This window comes from Pelophylax lessonae, assembly GCF_965119305.1.
Source record: "Pelophylax lessonae genome assembly, chromosome: 6".
NCBI lineage: Eukaryota > Metazoa > Chordata > Amphibia > Anura > Ranidae > Pelophylax > Pelophylax lessonae.
Window position 1 is genome coordinate 175,475,947 of NC_138773.1, and position 17,342 is coordinate 175,493,288.

Genomic DNA, 17,342 nt, shown 5'->3' on the forward strand with positions numbered 1-17,342 from the left:
TACATACAGTGTACCCCGCTGAGCCAATCAGGGACAGCGATGTATTATATTATTGAATGCAAAGCCTGCTCGGATTGGTGGGGTAACATCAGTCCGCCTCTCTGACTCTGCCATGTATTACAGTACTTGGGGTACCATGGAGATCTATGAGAAATCTGATGTTTTTCAATGGTGTTGCCTTGCTTTGGAAGGGGGGTAGTCTTATACGGCGAGTATAGCCCAAAACCTATGTTTTAACTTGAAAATTAGGGGGGGTCGTCTTATACGCCGGAAAATACGGTATTTTTCACATTCTGCTATATGACATTCCCAAAAAAATAATTTAAATTTTTTAACATTTTAGGCCAATTTGTTTTCTGCTACATACTTTTGGTAAAAAAAAATGTTTGTTTTTTTACTAGTAATGGCGGCAATCTGCGATTTTTTTGCAGTAATGCGACATTTCGGCGGACAGATCGGACCCCTGACTGACATTTTTGACACTTTTAGGGGTACCAGTGACATTACTACAGTAATCAGTGCTAAAAATATGCACGGTTACTGTAATAATGACACTGGCAGGGAAGGGGTTAACAGTATAGGTGATCAAGGGGTTAAATGTGACCCTAGGGGAGTGATTCTAAATGTGGGGGGGTGTGGCTTCTGCAGGGCTGCTGTTAGAAATCGCGGGGCCCTGTACAGACTACCTGGCAGCCCCCCCCCCCCCCCCCAAGAAAATATTAAAGATATATTTAGCTAAAATTACAACAAAATCACTGCTATCAGACACAAATATAACATAACATAATTCCTGCTAAATCTTAAAAACAAAAAAACTATGTTAAATAAAAAAGAAGATGAGATGAGAAAAATATACAGGCTGGACTACAGTTGGAGCTGAGTGATCAGAGAGACAGAGACAGAGAAACAAAGTTACAATTTACAAATAAACTCCTGAGCAGAGATAAGTGCTGGGAGGGGGGCCCACACAAGGGAGGGGGATTAGTGAGGGACGACTGTCTCTTTCTCAACAGATAAAAGCTGATAGAAAGGAGAGGGACAGATCAGATTCAGGTGCTGGAGGAAGATTTCTGTATTTGTTGTCCATCACTAATCCCCCTCTCTGTGTGGGCCCCCCTGTGTGCTCCGGCCCCCTACAAGAGGGCTGGTGGCCCCCCCCTATCAGCGGCCAGAGTTGTATAAAGTACTCGAAACCCATACTTGAGTAAAAGTACAAGTGCTCGAACAAAAAGTGACTTGAGTAGAAGTGGAAGTGCTCGATCAAAAAGTGACTTGAGTAGAAGTGGAAGTGCTCGTTAAAAAAGTGACTTGAGTAGAAGTACTAAAGTATTTAACATTTTTTGTACTTAAGTATTGCAAGTAGTTTTTTTAAAAATTTTGCTACTCAAGTACTGAAAGTAAAAGTACCAGTAGTTTTGAAAAGAAAATTGCTACTCAAGTACTGAAAGTAAAAGTACAAGTACTGTGTTATGTAGTTATTAAAGAAAGAAGTCAAAAGTTTGAACATCATATTGTTTTTTATTATTTCAAATGCAGCTTTTATTTATACATACAGTAGCATTTATTTTCGTATGCGCTGATAATACACGTTTTGAGCTTCATGAAACCTGCCATCTACTGTTCTGGCAGTGGTAATTTTTATAATTGTAACGAGTAACTATGCAGCACAAAAAAAAGATATCGGAGTAGAAGTATTGAAATCATCGAAAAAATGTAGTGAAGTAAAAGTAGGAGAAAAAAATTCTACTCTAGGAAAGTACAGATACCGCCTTTCGGTACTTAAGTACAGTAGTGAAGTAGTTCTACTTAGTTACTATACATCTCTGTCAGCGGCCCTGGGCTTCTGAGATGACCATAGAGACATGTGATCCTATATAGCAGGATCACATGGGCTCTGTGATCATCCCAGGGAGAAGTACGGTCAGCTGTGTTTACAATACAAGCCGCCTGACAAACGCATCAGCTTCCCCCGATGACCAGCAGGGGCTGGAGCGTGCCGCCGGCAGCGCGCACTCACCCCCATCGATTACCGAGAGCGAATGCCGTACATGTACGGCGATTTTCCCTGGAGCGGCTGCTTGCCGCAGTACATCTGTGGCAAGTGGTCGTAAAGGAGTTCATAAACAAAATGGCCCCTGCCCCCACGTATAACTGGCCTTCAAAGCAAAGAGCACATGGAAGGAAGGTCAACGCATGAGAGACAAAAACAGAAAAAATTCCTAGCTCAACTCACCAACCAGTTTGCATACCAACCAAATGAACCTGTCTAATAGTATGCGTTAAAAACAGGGGTTTAGTTAGCACACATTTGCAAACGCATGTGTAAGCTGCAGGGCAACCTCACAGCTCCCTGTATTACCTGCTAGCTCCTGTATATCCATGAGAGTCTCCAATTATTATACGCTTTTTGGGATTTATTAAATATTTAGCAGAATACATTTTGGCCCAAACTGATAAAAAAAATTTAGCTTTTATTTTTTTTTTATTGGGAATGTGTTATAGCAGAAAGTAGAAATTATTGGTGTTTTTTCAAAATTAAAGCTCTTTTTTTGTTTAGAGTGCAAAAACGAAAAACCGCAGAGGTAATCAAATACCACCAAAATAAAGCTCTATTTGTGGGAAAAAAGGACATCAATTGTATTCGGGTACAGCGTTGTACAACCGCGCAATTGTCAGTTAAAGCATCGCAATGCTGAATCGCAAAAAATAGCCTGGTCATTAAGGGGGTAAAACCTTCCGGGGCTGAAGTGGTTAAAGTCAATTGGGGGCACAATGGACACCCAGCACATAGCACAATGGCAGCAAAGGCATCCAGTGTGTCCCCTCACCAGTATATAACAATAACAAACAAAATGGCCCCTGCCTCCACCTATACAGTAACTGGCCTTCATAGCAAGGAGCACAAGGAAGGGCAACGCATGCAAGACAAAAGCAGAAAAATTCCCAGCTCAACTCACCAACAAGTTTGCTTACTAACAGAATTAACCTGTCTAACAGTATGCGTTAAAAACAGGGGTTTAGTAACAGGGGGGGGGGGGGGGGGAACCGCTCAGCTGTCTTCTTCTGTCAGGCGATGTGAAGACCGTTGGTGAGGAGACCCCCTTAAATGGGCTTGCTTGATGACTGTTGACCAATCACTGACCTATATTACTGGCGGGAAGAAACAGGATAAAACAAGTATGGGCCCTATTCTCCCTGGATACTTGGGCAGCTTAAACCTTAACTTAATTATCCAATCAGCTATCAGTAATAGCTGACAGGCTAAAACTTTCCCTAACAACTGGGATTCCTCAGGCCTTTCTATACTATCCTTACCTGCCACTGCCCCATAAATAAAAAGGGCTATTTAGCCCCTTTTCTCTTTATTCTCTCCAGTTTCTATGTTGTCCAGCTCAATGGCATGACAACAGGGTAAATAGTGCACCGCACACGTGCAATGTCTGAATCCAGGAGAGATGTTGCTGTGGCACTCCAGCTGCTGATGCCCACTCTCTCTCTCCGAATTTCCCGGATTCAAACGCCGCACCATTTGCCCCAGTGCCATGTTGCCGAGCTCATCACCATGCAACAGGGAAGAAAGTGCATGAGCAGAGGAAGTATGACTCGTGTTATGGCAGAAGTGAGCAACAATGGCTTGTGCTCCATAGCAATGTACTAGCAACAGGGAAAGTCGGGGAACTCCGCTATGGAGGGGTACATAATTTAATATTGTTCATAGGAGCACAGTTTATTATTATCTACAGGGCAGATTTTTGCTAAACTACCAACTACTGAGCGCCTCTCTGTAGAATATGGAATTGGGCAGGTTGTCTACATGGGCGACCAGAAGAGCTTACAGAGAGGTGATATAGACTTATGACTCTCTACATGTACCACAGTCGCCCCCCCCCCACCAAATCCTGGATAGGCTTATGACCCCATATACACAACAGCCCACATCTTGTTTAGAAGTATGACCCCATATATACTACAGGTCTCATCTTGTATAGAGGTATGACCCCCCATATATACGGATTACCCCCCTATATGCCACTACACCCTCATCCTGTATAGGCTTATTTTAACCTCCCTATATACCACAGACCCTCATTTGGCATAGACATATGACAACCTACATACCGCAGCCCCCCCCCCCATCCCATCCTGTATAGATATATGACTCCCTATATACCACTGCCCCCCATCCTGTATAGATAGTTGACAACCTATATACCACAGCACCCCTATCCTGTATAGACATATTTTAGCGCCCCCCCCCCCACCCTTCAGAAACTTTGAACCCCCTCTTTGGCACATCTCCCCCATTCTGTATATACTTATGACCCCAAAAAATATCTTGTATGGAAGTATGACACCCTACATACCACAGCCCCCATCCTCAACAGACTTATTATGCCCCTTTATATAGTACAGCCAAATCCTGCAGATATAAGTAGGTCCCACATATGGGCTATGCCATGAATGGAGGGGGGTGAAGGGGTTCTGTGTAGCCCTATTGATGAGGGTGATCCCCAGTACTTCTTCTGGCTGACCTTTCACCTGCCCAGTACAGGTGCCCAGGCACACATACTGCAGGATGATCACCATGGCCAGCACCAGCTTGTTGGACTTGTCATCCATGCTTGCGTCCATGCCAGGCCGCCGGCGGACAGCACACATGCGAACATCCCGGTGCCCAGTGTTAGTGGCTAGGTGTCAGAATGTTCGTGCATGCGGCCCCGTCTACAGACGGACCATCCTGCAGAAATTGGGATTGAGTATAAGTTTGAAGGGAGCGCATGACGCAGCGTCTTTGGTGGGAAGCAGAGTCCCAGGAGGGAGAGTACGGCTGTCTCTCCTCCTGTCAGAAGGATCGGGTGTCTCGGGTGGTTTGCCTGAGAATCCAGAGAGAGAGAAAGCTGAGCTGCAGAGAGGATCCGGTGTGCCGAGGACCAGCGGAGAAAGAGGGGTTCAGTTCCAGGGAAGCATTCCAAGTTCGTGAGTACTGTGAACTACCCCTAGGGGTCTGCCCAGCTTAGAGGGGACCACTCCGGTGAAGGTCCCTGGCTAGCTAGCAGTAAAGGGGGTGCCTAGTGAGAGGACCATGAAGGGTCAGAGGGGGTGCCTAGTGAGAAGATCCTGAAGTGTCAGAGGGGGGTGCCTAGTGAGAGGAGCCTGATGTGTCAGAGGGGGTGCCTAGTGAGAGGACCCTGAAAGTGTAAAGGGGGCGCCAGCGGTTGGGCCCTGAAGAGTTAAGTATACAGAGTGCAGTGTGCAGTGTACAGTGTTAAGGGTTGCAGCAGCACAAGCAGTTACAAGGAGCTACCTCAGTCAGTGAAGGGCTGGGAAAACAGACTGTCAGGAGTCAAGTGTCACTACAGTCTTGGATCTTCTGAGTTAACCAGAGTGTTAAAGTCCAAGTTCTAGCACAGTTCAGTAAAACAGTATCTCCAAGCGCCAGGAAGCGTTGGCCGGCATTCAGCTGGCGTCAAAACAGAGCCAACAGGCATTTTTCTATCAAGTGTCCCAGTTAAACCTAGTTGAGCAAGAGGAGTATCCCACTCATTCCCTTCTCCCATCCCCATTACAAAATAAACAAAACAAACCAAAGATGCCGGAATGGTCATTGTCTCCAATCTCACACTTGGGTATTCAACTTAAATGTGTTGGAAGTGTTACCAGTAGCAATGGCAGACCCATACTAGGCTCAATGCCTGGAAATATTGCTACAGTAAGTTTGCCCACTTACAAAGAAATGAAGGGTCTATAATTGTTATCATAGGTGTATGATAGAGATAGAATATCAACCAAAAATCCAGAAAAACACATGATACAAATATTATAAATTAAGCTGCAGTTCAGTGAGTAAAATAAGTATTTGATCCATTCCCCAAGCAAAACATGACTTAGTACTTGGTGGAGAATCTCTGGTTGGCAAGCACAAGACGTTTCTTGTAGTTGGTTACCATGTTTGCACACATCTCAGGAGGGATTTTAGTCCATTCTTCTTTATAGATCTTCTCTAAATTCTTAAGGTTTCTTGGCTGTCACTTGGCAACTCAAAGTTTAAGCTCCCTTCATAAATTTTCAATAGTATTAAGATCTGGAGACTGGCTAGGTCATTCTATGGTCCTAACGTGCTTCTTCTTGAGCCACTTTGTTGCCTTGGCGGTATGTTTTGGGTCATTGCAATGCTGGAAGACCCATCCATGACCCATGGCTGAGGGAAGAAGGTTCTCATCCAAGATTTTACAATACATGGCCTCATCTATTGGCCCCTCGATGCATCAAAGTCGGCCTGTACCTTTAGCAGAGGAACAGCTCCAAAGCATGTTTCCATTCGTGCTTGACTGTAGGGATGGTCTTTTTAGGGTCATAGTCAGCATTTTTCTCCTCCAAACACGGCGAGTCGAGTTAATGCCAAAGAGCCAATTTTGGTCTCATATGACCACAGCACTTTCTTCCAATCCTTCTCTGAATCATTTAGATGTTCATTGGCAAACTTCAGACAGGCCTGTACAGGTGCCTTCTTAAAGCGGAGTTCCACCCAAAAGTGGAACTTCCGCTTTAGGGAGTCCTGACCCCCTGACATGCCACATTTGGCATGTCATTTTTTTGGGGGGGGAGCAGATACCTAGTTTTGACAGGTACCCGCTCCCACTTCCGCTCGGAGCGCCGCAGCGCCCTGAACGGAAGTTCTCCTCTCCCCCTCCCTCCCTGCAATCTTCTGGGACACGTCAGAGGTCCCAGAAGATTGCCGGCCAATCACGGCGCGCATCGCGACTCGCGCATGCACAGTGGGTACCCGGCTGTGAAGCCGCAAACTGTAACAGCCGGGTGCCCACAGCGGTGATGCCGGCGCCGAGGGAGAGGATCGAGGCTTCGGGCGGCCGCATCGCTGGACCGTTGGACAGGTGAGTGAATGGCTGGAACTCCGCTTTAAGAAGGGGGACCTTGCGGGCGCTGCAGGATTTCAATGCATGGAGGCTTATTGTGTTACCAATGGTTTGTTTGGTAACTGTGGTCCCAACTGCCTTGAGTTCATTCACAAGCTCCTCCCATGTAGTTCTGAGCTGATCCCTCACTTTTCTCATAATCATCCCTACCCCATGAGTCAAAATCTTGCACAGAGCTCCAGACCGAGGGCAATTGATGGTTATTTTGTATTTCTTTCATTTGCAAACAATTGCTTCAACAGTTGTCTCCTTCTCACCAAGCTTCTTGCTAAGGGTCTTGTAGCCCATTCCAGCCTTGTGCAGGTCTTCAATCTTGTCCCTGATGTCCTTTGACAGCTCTTTGGTCTTGCCCATTATGGTGAGGTATGAACGGAAGAAAAATTCTGTGGACAGGTGTTTTTCATACACATAACGCGTTGTTGTTCTTCTCATTCACCTTCTTAAATTGACAGCACTAATCTGCAGTGGCGTAGCGTGGGGGGTGCAGGGGGGGCAGACCGCACCGGGCGCAACATCTGGGGGGGCGCATCAGCAGTGTCACTCTGTCTGTCTGACTATGACATACACAGTTCACACACTGTCTGTGGCTGCCTCCATCTTTAGGCTTTGAGATGTCCAGCGCGGCCGCCCTATGGCTGAAAATGGCGGGGGGGGGGGCGGGGAGGGGCTGGACTGTGCCTCACCTGTCCATTGGTGTAGGGTGGGGTGGCGTTGCAAACCAAGCCCTCCCTTTGCCGCCTCTTCTCACTGCTCAGTCAGTTTAGCAGTGAGTCAGCAGCCTGGTGCTGTCACAGAGTGGGTTTTTTTTTTAATCACCTGATTAGAGCCAGAGGCTCTTATAGGCTTCAAAAAAGGGTGGACCCGGGGCGCAGAGCAGTGCGCCCCGAGCCCACCCATTGTGTGACAATAGCGAATGAAAATTCGCTATTGTCACATGGATCCTCCTCCTGGCCAATCAGGAAGCGGGTCCGAGACCCGTTCCTGATTGGCCGAAAGGAGGAGGCGGAAGGACTTGAGGAAACGCAGGGAACTGAGGAGAAGCCGCCGCTGCAGGTAAGTCTCTTTGCATTGAAAGGGGGCAAGCTGGTCACTCTGCATTGAAAGGGGGCACGCTGGTCTCTCTGCATTGAATGGGGGCACGCTGGTCATTCTGCATTGAAAGGAGGCACGCTGTTCTCTCTGCATTGAATGGGGGCACGCTGGTCATTCTGCATTGAATGGGGGCACGCTAGTCTCTCTGCATTGAATGGGGGCACGCTGGTCATTCTGCATTGAATGGGGGCACGCTGGTCTCTCTGCATTGAAAGGGGGCACGCTGGTCTCTCTGCATTGAAAAGGGGCACGCTGGTTATTCTGCATTGAAAGGGGACACGCTGGTCTCTCTGCATTGAAAGGGGGCACGCTGGTCATTCTGCATTGAATGGGGGCACGCTGGTCTCTCTGCATTGAAAGGGGGCACGCTGGTCTCTCTGCATTGAAAAGGGGCACGCTGGTTATTCTGCATTGAAAGGGGACACGCTGGTCTCTCTGCATTGAAAGGGGGCGTGCTGGACTCTCTGCATTGAAAGGGAGCACGCTGGTCATTCTGCATTGAAAGGGGACACACTGGTCTCTCTGCATTGAAAGGGGGCACGCTGGTCATTCAAACTTGTATTTAGATGCATTTTACTTTAATTACATCAGTATTTTCATAACAAACAATACATGTGCTTAGGAGGTAAGGGTTTTTTTGACTAATCTAGTGGAAGAGACTCGAGTGCTAAAATCCCGCGGCTTAGGGGGCGCAAATTACTTGCCTTGCCCCGGGTGCTGACAACCCACGCTACGCCACTGCTAATCTGTGTACCACAGAGCACATCCTGTAGCCATTCTGTGGGAGCCAGAATTATTGTTGGTTGGTATTGGATCAATTACTTATTTTACTCACTTAGTTTTTGGTTGATATTCTGTCTCTATCATTTAACCACTTCCTTACCGAGTCATGTAAAATGACGTCGGCAAAGTGGTTGTCTAGATCCGGGCCGCCGTCATATGACGTCGGCCCGTTCTAGCTGCTACTGCGCGCCCCCGGCGGCGCGCAGCGGCGCGATCAGGGATGAGGCTCATCCCTCGGACATAGCCCATCACTGATCAAGGTAAACAGCCAATAGAAATTGGCTGTTTACCACGTGATCGGCTGTGTCAATCACAGCCGATCACATGAGCGGCTCCAGCACGAGCCGCTCGTTCTCTCTGCAATGCGCGCCCCCGGGGGCGCGCAGAGCAGCGATCGGGGACGAGGCTCGTCCCTCGGACAGAGTCGATCCCCGATCTAGGTAAAGAGCCAATGAAATTGGCTCTTTACCACGTGACCGGCTGTGTCCAATCACAGCCGGTCACAAATGTCAACAGAGAACACGGTAACTAGCTGTCACCGTGTTCTCCTCCTCACACACTGATCCTGTGTGAGGAGGAGATTGTGGTAACAGCTAGTTACCAAGTACAGTGCACCCCAAACACACTGATTGCCCCCCCCCCCCCCAATAAAGAGCACCTGTCACTAGCCCATCAAAGTACCCGAGTACCTGTCACCAGCCCATCAGGTACTCAGATGACAGGTACTCGGGTACTCTGATGGGCTGGTGACAGGTATTCGGGTACTCTGATGACAGGTACTCGGGTACTCTGATGACGGATACTCTGATGACAGGTACTCGGGTACTCTGACGGGTACTCGGATACTCTGATGACGGGTACTCGGGTACTCTGATGACAGGTACTCGGGTACTCTGATGACGGGTACTCGGGTACTCTGATGACAGGTACTCGGGTACTCTGATGACGGGTACTCGGGTACTCTGATGACAGGTACTCGAGTACTCTGATGACGGGTACTCGGGTACTCTGACAGGTACTCGGGTACTCTGATGACGGGTACTCGGGTACTCTGATGACGGGTACTCGGGTACTCTGACAGGTACTCGGGTACTCTGATGACAGGTACTCGGGTACTCTGATGACGGGTACTCGGGTACTCTGATGACAGGTACTCGGGTACTCTGATGACAGGTACTCGGGTACTTTGAGTACCTGTCAACGGAGTACCCGTCATCCGAGTACCTGAGTACCTGTCACCTACCCATCAGAGTATCCGAGTACCTTCCACCTGCTCATCAGAGTACCTGACGCCTGAAGTACCCAAGTACTTGCCGCCTGCTCATCAGTACCCATCACTACTCATCAGTACTCATCAGTACCTATCACGTATCAGTACTGATCATCAGTACCCATCAGTACAGTATCACCTATCACCTATCAGTCAGTGAGTACTACTCATCAGTACCTATCACCTGCCTGTCACCTGCCCATCAGAGTACCCGAGTACCTGTCACCTGCCTATCGGAGTACACGAGTACCTGCCACCTGCTCATCAGTACCAGAGTACCTGTCACCTGCCCAACAAAGTACCCGAGTACCTGTCACCCTTCATACAGCCACCATGTCCAAGTCCAAAAAGGTTTATATACGTCGTCCGTTTAAACCTAAATACCGGTGTTATGGTAGCAGATAGCTGCCATAACCCTGGTATTTTTTTAAACGGTGGACGGTTGGCTTTCCGATAAGGGTGGTCCCAGCGGCGGATTCGCCGTGTGATTACCCTTCCGGGATGGCGGAAGAGGCGCCCCCCCCCCTCCCGACGCGTTCCGGTCCCTTTCCCCGCTTACCGGACCCGCCGGCAGCGGGGAAAACGATCCGGTCCCGAATCCTCACAGACAGGATGTCGAGTGAGGGCAAGCTTGCCCTCACTTGACTCTATGGTCTTGGAGGACCGGAGCTACGGAAAATGTTGTTGCCTAGCAACCGGTTTAAAGGTCCTTTTTTTTTTTTTTTTCATTTTATATTATAATTATTATTTTTTTTTTTTTTTTCTATCTTTTAGTGTACTTGTGAGATCTGAGGACTTTTTGACCCCAGATCTCACAAAAAAGAGGTCCTGTCGTGCCTATTTCTATTACGAGGAATATTTACATTTCTTTTAATAGAAATAAAAATGATCAATTTTTTTTTTTTTTTTTTAAACGGTGTAAAAATAAAAAATAATAAATAAAATAAATAGTAAAAAAAAAAAAAAAAAAAATTAAAGCGCCCTGTCCCCGTTAGCTCGCGCGCAGAAGCGAATGCATACAGAAACCCCGCCCACATATGTAAACGGTGTTCAAACCACACATGTGAGGTATCGCCGCGATCGTTAGAGCAAGGGGAATAATTTGAGCCCTAGACCTCCTCTGTAACTCAAAGATGGCAACCTGTAGAGATTTTTAAATTGTCGCCTATGGGGATTTTTAAGTACCAAAGTTTGTCACCATTCCGTGAGCGTGCGCAATTTTGAAACATGACATGTTGGGTATCTATTTACTCGGTGTAACATTATCTTTCACATTATGGAAAAAAATTGGGCTAACTTTACTGGTTTCTTATTTTTTAATTAAAAAAAGTGAATTTTTTCCAAAAAAATTGCGTTTGGAAGACCGCTACGCAAATACGGTGTGATAAAAAATAGTGCAATAATCTCCATTTTATTCTCTAGGGTCTCTGCTAAAAAAAAATATATAATGTTTGGGGGTTCTAAGCAGTTTTCTAGCAAAACAACTGATTTTAGCTTGTAAACACCAAATGTCAAAAATAGGCCTAGGCAAGTGGCTAGGATGCATGATGATGCTCCTTGGATGTTCGGCCCCTCTATATGGCTAGGCTGTGAAAAAGTCTCACACATGTGGTATTGCCATACTCAGGAGGAGTGGCAGAATGTATTTTGGGGTGTCATTTTTGCTGTGTACATGCTATGTGTTAGGAATATCCTATAAATTGACAACTTTGTGTAAAAAAAAAAAGTTTTCATTTTTTTCCCACATTTTCCAAAAACCTGTGGAAAAAAATGATATGTTCAAACGACCCATAATGCCTCATAGAATATACGTTGGAGTGTTTGCTTTCCAAAATGGGGTCATTTTGTGGACTTTTCCATTGTATTGGTGCTCTAGGGCCTTGAAAAGTGTGATAGGTAGTAAGAAAGTTTTATGTGTATTTATGCTCCTAGAACGCCTGAATGTGCTTCTTGGACGTGGAGTCTCTTTGTGTGGCCAGGCTGTGTAAAAGTCTCACACATGTGGTATCGCCATACTCGGAAGGAGTAGCAGAATGTATTTTTGGGTGTAATTTTTGCTGTGTACATGCTATGTGTTAGAAATAGCTTATAAATTGACAACTTTGTGGGAAAAAAAAGAAAAAAAAAATTTTTTCTTCATTTTCCCAAGAATTGTGGGAAAAAATTACAACTTCAAAAAACTCACCATGCCTCTTACTAAATACCTTGGACTGTCTACTTTACAAAAAGGGGTCATTTGGTCGGTATTTGTACTGTCCTGACATTTCAGGGCCTCAAGAAAGGAGATAGGCAGTCAGTACATCTGGTGTGATCAATTTTCAGTAATTGGTACCATAGCTTCTAGACTCAATAACTTTCACACAGACTAAATAATATACACTAATTTGGGTTAATTTTACCAGAGACATGTAGCAGTATACATTTTGGCCCAAATGTATGAAGAAAATTTTATTTTTTGCAAAATTTCATAATTGAAACTAAAAAAAAGTGTTTTTTTTTCAAAATTTTTGCTCTTTTTTTGCATATATCACGAAAAAAAAAACCCCCAGTTGTGATCAAATACCACCAAAAGAAAGCTCTATTTGTGTGAAAAAAATGATAAAAATTTTGTTTGGTTATAGTGTAGCATGACTGAGCAATTGTCATTCAAAGTGTGAGAGTGCTGAAAGCTGAAAATTGGTCTGGGCAGGAAGGGTGTCTAACTGCTCTGTATGGAAGCGGTTAAAATACACCTATAATAAAAATTATAGACCCCTAATTTTTTTGTAAATAGGCAAACCTACAAAATCTGCAGGGGATCAAATAATTTATTTTCCCCACTGTAGCTGAAATCATTTTTTTTTATACAGACACAACCTTCGTCTGCACAGTATATACAGTGTTGCCAGCCCCACCGGAGGGAAATTTACTGGCAGAACATCCAAAATTTACGGACAGCACCAATTTTTTACTGGTATTGCAAAAATGTACATAAACAGGCTGTTTTCAGTGCTAAACCGTGCAAATATCAATACTTAAACTATAAACATGTAGATAGTGCTATTAGCAATGTGTTTAGGTTAAACAAAAGTCAAAAACCATATTTCTCCATTTACAAGAAGATCAGATTAATATAACCCAATGAGCACAGCGTTCCCCCATATATCAGAGTGTGCAGGATTTCCCTTACAGTGTAATTCTGACATAAAGAGGAATGCTGCAGATCTTGATTTAAGGGGGAACTCTGATTTAAGTGGGTGCTCTGGTGATCAGAAACCGCCTTATATCAGAGTCCACTGCATTTGTTATATTCTCCATGTTGTGAGGAACACAGGACTCTAGTCTGGAACAACGGATGTTTATTCAGGACTCACTGTACACTACAACATGCATTACAGGACAGCTCAGAATATCAATGCATCTCTTACATGTCTCTAAGATGGCCACTCTGCTCCTTGACCCTTGTCATCACTCCTGGGTGGAGCCAGCCTTAAAGAAACAGTACATGTGAAACCCTTCAGGTATAACACCTTCCATCCATCCCTAAAAAAAAAAAACAAAAAAAAAAAAAAAAACACAACAAAACGAGAACAGGCATAAAACAGTAACTAATAATTGTCCCATGCAGTCCTCCAACTCAGGAGATTTACATGGCTTCTTCCGCGTCCGCATGTGAGAACAACTTCCAGGGACGCTACGGGGAGAAAATAGCAGCAGATCACTTTCGGCGGGCCCGTCGATAGTCTAGTAACCGGTCTTGCAGCTGAAACCGGTCAGGAGGGCGACAGCGTCGTTGAGGACAGGCACCCAGGGCCTCGGGGCTGGAGGAAGCAGGGCTGGCCGGAATGGACACCAGCGGGGCCAAGAGGGGATCCCCTAGCTCAGAGGGTGAACAGACCTCTGGACCAGGGCTGGAGGGCTCTGTTGGAGCTGAGTTCAAAAGTTCAGAGTCCCCCCAAGCATCAGTCTCAATGCCTCCTGATCCGGTAGGAGCAGGGCCGGTGCTTCCACTAGGCAAACTAGGCAGCCGCCTAGGGGCGCATCCATGAGGAAGGGAGCCCACCGGAGTGCTGCCTGCATGATGTCTGGAGCTGAGTGGCATAAACCCTGGGCAGGGTGTAACTCTCTACACTGAGCTGGTGGGCAGCCATTCATTTCCCTGGGTCGGTTTTAAGCAGGGAGCGGAGGAGAGCTGAACCTGAGCCGGAGCTCGGCACTGGAGGGCGGCAACTTTACTGGAGCAGAAGAGTCAAGGCACCGGAATGGTCTAAGGAGGTTGGTGATGAAGGATGTGTAGAGCTCTCTGACTGCTGCTTCTCCCTCCACCAGGAGCCGGTTGGAGCTGTGGTGAGCACTGTGGTCCAGGAGAGGAGCATCCTGGAAGAAGGAATCAGCAGGATCATGGTCAAGGAGGGCATAGTGCGACACTGAGTGTGACATGGTGGAACATCTGGGTCAGTGGGTATGACAGCATGACATGGAGGAATATTGGGGTCCCAGGATGTGACATGGAAAAACATTAGGGTCCCTGGGTGTGATATAGGGGGACATCAGGGTCCCCAGGTGTGACATGGAGGAATATGGGGGTCCCTGGGTATGACAGCATTACATGGAGGAACCATCAGATCAGGGTCACTGGATATGACATAGAGGAGTTTTTAACCCCTTCCCTTTTTATTTATTTGGGGGGGGGCGCAAGTAGCCGGTCTTGCCTAGGGTGTAAAATAGTGTAGCACCTGCACTGGGTAGGAGCAGATCCTTGAGACACTGGAGGTGCAGCCGATGTCAGGGATTCGGGCAGCTGAGAACGAGGACGCAATTGGTCTGCATGCCGTCTGTAAATGGAACCATCTTCCAGGCAGACCCTATTCATTTTGGGTCCCAAAGTCTCTGCGACGATAGCAGGAAGCCAACAAGTGTCGGAAGCGCCATAAGATCGAGCACATACCTTTTGCTGGGCTGTAAACTGGGGAATCTCGTCGTGTTCGACCCTCTTGTCTTGGGACTGCCGTACATGTTCCTGGATCGTTTGAGGGCGGAGCATGTCCAAAACAGTCCATGGCTGCCGACCCAAAAGAAGTTCAGCTGGAGTTTTCCCAGTGGTTGCATGGTGTGTGGTTCTGTAAGCAGAAATGAAGGAGTCCAGCTGCTAGGGTGACAGGGACTGTTGTTTACTTGTAGCCACAGTAGCTTTGAAATAGCGCTTGAAGGTCTGTACAAACCTTTCTGCTTGACCATTTGTAGCCGGGTGGTAAGGTGCGGTCAACTTGTGTTTGATGTTGTGGGCAGTCAGGAAACTCTGAAACTCCTGGCTTGTGAATTGTGCACCGTTTTCTGTGACAATTTCTCTGGGGTATCCAAACGTAGCAGCGAGATGTAACAGTATGGAAATCGTCACCTTAGTCGTCGGCTGGGTAACAGGAATGACCTCAGGCCACTTTGAATGGGCATCAACAATGATCAAAAAGGTGTGTCCTCTGATCGGGCCTGCAAAGTCCAAGTGTAGGCGAAACCAGGGAACCGTGGGCCAAGTCCAGGGCTGGACGCACCCTCGAGGAGGGTCTCTTGCAGTTTGTGCACATCCAGCACACGCATTCACATGTGTCTAGGTTCGGCCACCACACATAGCCTCGGGCCTTTTGTTTCATACGTGTGCCCCCCGGGATGACCAGTATGTAGCAAATCCAGAATGTGTCTCCGGAGGGTCTGTGGAACGATCACTCGGTCTCCCCATAAAACACAGTTGCCAGCCACAGTTAATTCCAGACGCCTACGGAAGTAAGGTTCATAATCCTGTGTGACAGTTGCAGGCCAACTGTACCGTACCCAGGAGAGTATTGTCTTAAGGAAGGTATCCTTGACTGTATGGGCTGCTACCTCCCCAGAAGACAGAAAGGACAGGCTGGTGTAACGACAACTCTTGACTGGTGGAGAAGAGTCTGTTAATGTCCTTGTCAGACGGGACATGGCGTCCGCATTAGCATTGGCATCATGGCTGCGATGCTGGATTTTGTAGCCGCAGTTGTCTGGGAGATGCCTTTGTCAGGGCTAAAGATCTGAAGGAGTGGTTTATGATCAGTCAGTATGGTGAATTCCCTACCTTACAGGTAAAGATGAAACTTCTTAATTGCCCATATGAGCGCTAGAGCCTCTTTGTCAATGTGAGAGTAATTGCTTTCTGCTTTTGTCAAGGACCTGGAGGCGAATGCCACAGGTTTCTCTGACCCATCTGGTAAAACGTGAGATAGCACAGCCCCTAGACCATAGGGTGAGGCATCACAAGCCAAGGTGAGAGGCCTTTGGAGGTCATAATGCATGAGCATGCGTGACGCCAACAGCTTTCGCTTAGAAACTTTAAAAGCACGTTGGCATGCAGCCGACCAGTTCCATCTGGAGTGTTTCTCCAAAAGCTTGTTCAACGGAAACAAAGTGTGTGCTACATCTGGCAGGAATTTGTGGTAATAGTTCAGCAAGCCCAGGTATGATCGCAGCTGTTGGATGTTGGTTGGGGCTGGAGCTTTTACTAAAGCATCAACTTTGGCTTCCGTGGTGTGTATACCCTCTGCATCCACAAGGTGGCCACAAAACTCCAATTTAGGTACCATGAATTGGCATTTCGCCAAGTTCACTTTTAGACCCTGCTCTTGGAGTCTCGCCAACACAAGTTCCACGTTACACTTGTGTTCCTGGTCCATCAGGCCTGTGATGAGCATGTCATCTAACAGGCACTGTGTGAAAGGAATGTCCGCCAAAATCTCATCCATTTTGCGTTCACCAAAACACCATCCGATTGTATTCATACAGTCCCTTGTGAGTGTTGATGGTTAGAAACTTGCGGGACGAAGGGTGGACCTCAAACTGTAAATAAGCTTGCCTGAGATCAAGCTTGGTGAACTTTTGACCTCCTGCAAGAGAGGCAAAAATGTCATCTACTCTGGGTAGGGGATACTGGTCTATCTCCAGTTGAGAATTTAGTGCCATGTGGAAATCGCCATAAATACGTAAGTCCCCATTCGCTTTCTTTACTGGTACAACTGGTGATGCCCACTCGCTGTGCTCTACCTTTGAGATGACACCTTGTTCCTCCAGCCGGCTTAGTTCAGCTTCCACACCTGCTCAGAGTGCGAAAGGTACCGTCCGAGCTTTGAAGAACCTAGGCTGGGCGTTGGGTTTCAGCCTGAGTCTCACACAGTCATGCTTTATTTTCCCCAAATGGTTATCAAAGACTTGTGGGAATCGCTGTTTCAAGGATTCCACCCATCCCTCTTCATTCCCTGATTGGA